Raw genomic sequence first — 7023 nt, 5'->3', positions numbered from 1 at the left:
TTTAAATCCCTGGATAATTCCCTGGAAATGTAATCCGGATGTTTCTGACTCATGTATATTTAAGCCCATCCCATTGTTGTTTTCAAAAGGCAATTGATGAATATTCAGAGTGAGACCTTTGTTTTTATTCAATCAAGGATGCCTGTAAATTAGCCTCATAAAAGACAACCTGGGTTGAGGTGAAGTCTGACTAGTTCAGTCCTAAATTTGCTTACTCTTTCTAATTGGCCTTGTTAAATCTCCTAAGAAGACAGGAGAAAGAGGTACTATCCCAGACCATGGTACTTTTACAGTGGAGCTTCTTTGCTCTGAGTTGGCAAATTGATGAGCAGGGAAGTAACATAGATTTTTCCACGAAGCTCTTTTAGCAAAAGGAGTGAAAAGGAATAAAGCAAAAGAATATCAATTTCCAGGTTTTTCTTCCTTGTAGGAGGCACTTTCAATTCCAGAAGTTAGCGATGGAGGCAACTTGACTGTGCTGTTATGAGTGAGTCACACCTCCCAGAACACAGCCTAGTTTTGGAGTCATAAAGACTTCAGTTTTCATCAAGGTTCTGCCCCCAACTAGATGCATCACCTTGGACAAGTTACTGAAACTCTCTGTATTCCTATTTCTTCCTTATTCAAGGGGAGTTAATAATAATTAACCCATAACTTTCGGTCATGTTTGTCGAGTGCTTACTGTGTACCACTTATTGTGCAAAGAACTTTAAATGCGTTAGTTCATTCTACCTTTACAATTTCCTTATCATACAGATGAGGGGATTGAACTTTAAAGAATGGCATGACTGGGACACAAGCACAGCTCTCTCTAACTCCAGCATTCTCATCTCACTATTGTATTAAATAAGGTTAAAGGTGTGTAGGATATAGCACCTAGTAGGAACGTTATTCATGGGAGATCTGGTGGTGTAGAGCCTAAGGCATTTGACTGCTTACCAGAAGGCTGGTGGTTCAAACCCACCAGCCACTCCTCGGAAGGAAGGTTGGGCAATCTACTTCTGGAGTGATACTGAGTCAGAAACCCAAGGAGGGGTCGCTATGAGTCAGAATCGATTAGATGGCAGTGAGTTTGGTTTTTGGAGGAAGGTAATTGAGGCGATGGTGGTAGAATTTTTGCCTTCCATGCAGGAGACCCAGGTTCCATTTCCAGCCAACACACCTCCAATGCAGCTACCACATATCTTTCAGTGGAGCAACTAGGAAGAAAGGCCTGGCAATCTAAGAAGAAAAGCCTGGAGAGCTACTTCTGAAAATCAGTGAATGAAAGCCCTATGAATTACAATGGTCCAATCCAGAACCAATCATGGCCGGGGTAGAGGACTGGATAACCTCTGTTTTTGTTGTACATGGGATCACCGTGAGTCAGTGCCTGACTTAACAGAAGCTGCAACAGCAAAGATTGTGAGGATGGTGCTGGACCAGGTAGTGTTTTGTTTTGTTGTGCATGGGGTCAAAATTAGTCAGGACTGACTTGAAGACACCTAACAACAACAACAACAACAAAGAGAGGTTCTTGGTCAATATCATTTCTCTTTCTTTCTCATGATCACCTCCTTACTCACAAGTGATTATTAGAAAAATTATTTTGATAGCTGACCAAGTCACATTGAGTGCTGTTCAAAGCAACCTGGTCCAACACTTTATTTTCCAAAGTTGTCATTTTGCTTGTGCATGTAGTGCTTTTGTGGGATTTGTTGAGAAATTCTAGCAAAGGAACATAGGGATCTGCATACCTGTGGCTATAGAAAAGTCCTTTAATCCCCCACCTGAAAGGTTGTCCTCTTCTATCAAGGATGTGTATGGAGTAGTAAGTGAGGAAGGAGACAACAGGCCAGTCAGAGATATTTGCCAGATCATTCCTTGAAGTAGAGCAAACAGGTCTGATAGAGCCTGGTAGAACCACTAAGATTATGGCCCCTAGCTGCCCTTCAGGTCTGGAATTGATCCCATACCTGTGGCTTCCAGCCAAACAAAAGATCAGCATAACAGTTGAACATTTAACTGAGATAGATACACTCCTTAGAGGGAACAGTCATGGGAGAAAGAAGGGCTATTCATGTACAAGAAAATAGCTCAGGGGACAGGGGTGCATTGAGTGATGGACACAGGGAAGAGGTGATGGTCGGGAGGAAGTGGGAGGGGAGCTGTTGCATTGTGGTGAATTGTGGTCAATGTCATGAGACAAAGTGTATGTGAACTGCTGTATGGAAAGTGAATTTGCTCTATAAATTCCCACCCAAATCACAATTAAAAAAAAAAAAAAAAAATAGAGCAAACAATGTCCCATCCTGACCCCACACTCTTCCCAAAGGGTTTTAAGGATGCCCCTACATGTCACCTTAGACTAGAAAATGTAGAAGGAGGAAGATTTTTGTTGTTGTTATTCAGTGCTTTATTAGTGTAAATGACAAGATTTTTAAAGCTTTTCAAAAACAGTGGACTCTATTCCAAAGGGCTGATGGTAAGTGAGTTCTTTATCCCCCAGAGGATTTCAGAAGCCCACATGGTCTGCATTCAGCCATCCTGATCCAATTCCTTTTTTTTTTTAATGGAGAGGAAATGTAGAGATATGTGCCCCCAACTCCCCTTTACTACCTTTATTTAAAAAAGTGGATTTGCAGGATTGAGCAAAGATGTTGAGATAAGAGAATGGATACTATGGTCACAACAGATAAAAATAGAAAGCAAGGAGCTGATAAAAATGGGAATGCATTTTATTTATTTATGGAAAAGAAATCAGGTTTGGAACTTGCAGATCCCCAGATGGGACAAGTCTTAGAGCCTCTGTTTCCCTACACCTGAAGATAACAAAATCTTATTCATAATAAAATCTTATTCATATATGCATTTGGCATGAATCATAATAATGATGACAGTAGTAACTACCATTGTTGTTGTTGTTGTTGTTATGTGCCGTCGAGTCGGCCCGACTCATAGCGACCCCTCCTTGGGTTTCCGAGGCAGTATCACTACGGAAGTCGGATTGCCCAACCTTCCTTCCGAGGAGTGGCTAGTGGGTTTGAACCACCAGCCTTCTGGTTAGCAGTCAAGTGCTTTAGCCACTATGCTACCAGAGCTCCTGTAACTACCATTAATAAACACTAATTCTATGCTAGGCTATGTGCTGGCCACTTCCCATACATTCATTTAATCCTTTCAATAATTCTGTTGAAAAAATTGGGAGCAAAATATGGAAAGCTTCATGAATTTGCATGTCATTCTTGTGCAGGGGCCATGCTAATCTCTGTATTGTTCCAGTTTTAGTATATGTGCTGCCAAAGCGAGCACTGGAAATTCATTAAAAACGAACAAACAAACAAAAAACACAGCTAACTTACACAAGAGATAAATCTCATGGCCATGTTTATGTTACAGATGTTGTAGAAAATTGGTAAATGCTCTAGTGGTGCAATGGTTAAAGTCAGCAGCTGCTAACCAGAAGGTCAACTATTGAACCCATCAGCAGCTCCACAGAAGGAAGATGTTGCAGTCTACTTCCCTAAAGATTACAGCCTTGGAAACCTTATGGGGCAGTTCTACTCTGTCCTATAGTGTCACTATGAATTGGAATCAACTTAATGGCAATGGGTTTGGTTTTTTAATTTAGAATATTGCTTCCAAGGAGATGGTAGTTTCCAGATAACTGAATCTATTAGAGCACACAGCAATCTCTCTTTAATTTAAACAGAAGAGAAAAACACTACAGAAAAGACATAAAATGATATAAATGGCCTTTTCTGCTCCCCCAAAGCATGATTAAACATGATTGACTCATAATAAAATCTTATTCATATATGCATTTGACATGAATCATAATAATGATGACAGTAGTAACTACCATTAATAAGCACTAATTCTGTGCTAGGCTATGTGCTGGCCACTTCCCATACATTCTTTCATTTAATCCTTTCAATAATTCTGAAAAAATTGAGACTCAGAGAGTTTTAGTGACTTTTCTAAGGTCATGTGCTCTCTCCACTAGCCATTGTCTTCTAGCTCTCCTAGTCTCTAGAACTCCTTATAGCTTTCACTCACTCCCCTATTGGGCTGCTGTTTAAAACTAATATTCCACCAACATTGTTTGTACACACACCCCTGTTTATATTGCCTTAGGACATCACAGAACAACCTTGAGCTCCTTTAACATTCAGAAAGGCTATCAAAACATTTTCGTACACAATGACAATTCTCTTTCTAATAATTATATCTATATCTATATCTATCTATCTATCTATATCTATCTATCTATCTATCTATCTATCTATATATATATATATATATCTCAAATGTTTTCCACCTCCCTGTTATTGTTTTTTTAAAAAACAAAACACTGCCATGGAGTCAATTCGTACTCATAGCAAACCCCACCAGGTTTCCAAGGCTGTAACTCTTTATGGAAGTAGATTGCTTCATCTTCTTCCTGCAGAGCAGCTAGTGGGTTTGAACCATTGACCTTGTGGTTAGCAGCCCAATGCCTTACTCACTATGCCACCAGAGCCCCTGTTGTTGTTAGGTACCATCAAGTTTATTGCAACTCATAGCAAACAAACCTTTAGGACAGAGTAGAACTGCCACATAGGGTTTCCAAGGCTGTAATTTACAAGAGCAGATCACTAGGTCTTTTCTCTCATGGAGCAAGTGGTGGTTTGAATCATAACCTTTTGGTTAACAGCAGACTGCTTAACCATTACACCACCAGGGCTCCTTGTCACCAATCAAATTCAAGTTAATCTGAGTCTTAAGCCTGTGATGCTCTCTCCTGCTGCCTCTGAAAACCTATGCAAAGCCATAGGTAATACCTGAAGGCACCAGGAAAAGGGTGACACTGATTATTCTCATAAGATAGGTATCTTTGGTTTTATCTTGAATTAAAAAGTATTTTCAAAATCTGAAATTCACTTCATAAATAAATTATGTCCTTCACATAACAAGTGTTTAATAAATGTCAATAAATGAGTAAAAATGAAGGGCCATAATATTGACTAGAAGAGAAAGCCTCAGTATTCAGCTTCACAATTTAACAAGTAAAACTAGCAAAAGAATGGATGAAATTCAGTAAGGAAGAATATGAAATTGTATTAGACTACACAAAGCACAGTTGAGGGAAAGAATCATCAATGGTCACTGAATGAGGTGAAAGAAGAGGTAGCAAAATCTGTAGAAATGAATACAGTATTAGATATTTTTAAATTTCCTTAATGAATACTTGGGAAATCAGCATCACTGAATTGTACATGTAGAAAGTGTTGAACTGACAAATGTTTTGTTGTGCGTATTTTCAGCACAGTAAATTAAAAAAAAAATGACAATGGGAAAAGAAAATATTTGGAAGAAGAGGTGGATTGGCCATTATTTAAATCTTTCAATAAGGTGAATAATATTGTGAATGCTGAAGAGTCATAATATGGTAACACATTACTAGACAGAACTAGACAATTGAAAAGTTCTTGGAACTTAGACAACAAGATATTAAAAAAATAAAAGCTCTGAATGAAGATAGAGCAGCACCAGAAATTAAATAATGGAATCACTTAAATATGTACAAGATTAAAAGCCAACACATCTCACTTTTCATGAATTCTTGTTTTCCTTGGTGCTCAATCCTATTGTAATGTTACTGTATTAGTTTTTGCTGGGTAACACATTGTTTTCCCTCTTTTCCCTAACTACCAAGAAGCTCAGAATTAAATTTCATGTTCAGTTAGAGTAACTATTTTCAACATTCCCCTTTTATATGCTTTTGGATTTTCTGTCTATTTTAACAACCTTTTTGTGCATGTAAATTTTACTGAAACATGCAAAACATCTTTTCTGGAAGAAGGAAGAGTATAAAAAAACAACCCACTGTCATCCAGTCAATTCTGACTCATAGCAACCCTTTAGGACAGAGTTGAACTGCCCCAGAGAATTTCCAAGGCTATCAATCTTTCTGGAAGCTGATTGCCTCATCGTTCTCCCACTAAGTGGCTGGCTGGTGGGTTCGAACCGCCAGCCTTTAGGTTAGCCGCTGAATGTCTTAACCACTATACCACCAGAGCTCCTGAAGGAAGTGTATAAGAGTAAGTTAATATTTTTAAAAAACCTAATGGTGAATCATGGAAACTGTGGTATGAAACCACTCCCCATCTTTAGCTCTCCCAACAACAGTCTTCGGTTTATATGAGGTACACAGTGTGGGCTGTGTGGTGGAAAAGAAGTTTTCTCACAATGCTAATTAAGTTAAATTTGGAGGACCCAGTCATACTCCCCCCCCCCCCAGGGCTCAGCTTGAGTCCACTGGAGCCTATTTTGATCCCTAGAAATCATGCCTTCCTGCTGAATAAAAATCCACATTGCTTTTCCTGTGACAAAAAATACTACTGACATCACCAAACTCCTGTGACTGCTCATGAATTTAGCACTTTCCCTTTTTTATGGCAACAAATCCTGGATAATAATTTTCATTATTTCAAGACCTGCTTAAGGGCAAAGGAGACCAAACAAAAAAATAGTTCCAGTGACAAACTATATAATCCGAGAGAAAACCTACTTTCATACTAAATTAAGCAAATTTTAGAGACTTGTGTTTTATAATATGCTATCATAACTACTTTTCTCTCCCTTTATTTTGGGATTCTTAGCCTAGGAATTTCTAAAAACTGATTCAGAAAGCCACTGCCATTATTTTCTCATTTTCTTTATCCGAAGCAAATGAAAATCAACACTTGTATACATTACAGAAGTTATTTTAAGGCTGTTTCATCTTGTAGGAAATACAGAATATACAGTCTTGAGAATCAAAATAGTTACTGTAACTGAACATTAAATTTAATTCTGAGCTTTCTGGCAGTTAGGGGAAAGAGGAAAAACAATGTACCCCCCAAAGAGGAATTGAAGAATACATAGATTCTGCCCCATGACACACACGGTCTTGAGATGGGGATTGTTTCACTTTCCTTGAGTTTATTTTTAGTATTCTGCTCCCAAATTTTGTTTGAGGATGATAAATGTCTTATGAAGACCTTTTTTTTCCTTTCCTTT

General features: G+C 38.4%; 1 non-coding gene across 1 annotated transcript; it reads right to left on the bottom strand.

Moving 5' to 3' along the window:
- Nucleotides 1-3187: 3187 nt before the first annotated feature.
- Nucleotides 3188-3291, bottom strand: LOC122151146. The gene has a single exon (XR_006164000.1). It is a non-coding gene; the product is annotated as a U6 spliceosomal RNA (small nuclear RNA).
- Between the last annotated feature and the right edge of the window lie 3732 nt (nucleotides 3292-7023).

Source organism: Orycteropus afer, unplaced genomic scaffold (assembly GCF_000298275.1).
Source record: "Orycteropus afer afer isolate SDZICR_OR568_19922 unplaced genomic scaffold, OryAfe1.0 scaffold00319, whole genome shotgun sequence".
NCBI lineage: Eukaryota > Metazoa > Chordata > Mammalia > Tubulidentata > Orycteropodidae > Orycteropus > Orycteropus afer.
This window is presented reverse-complemented; position numbering and strand designations above follow the sequence as displayed.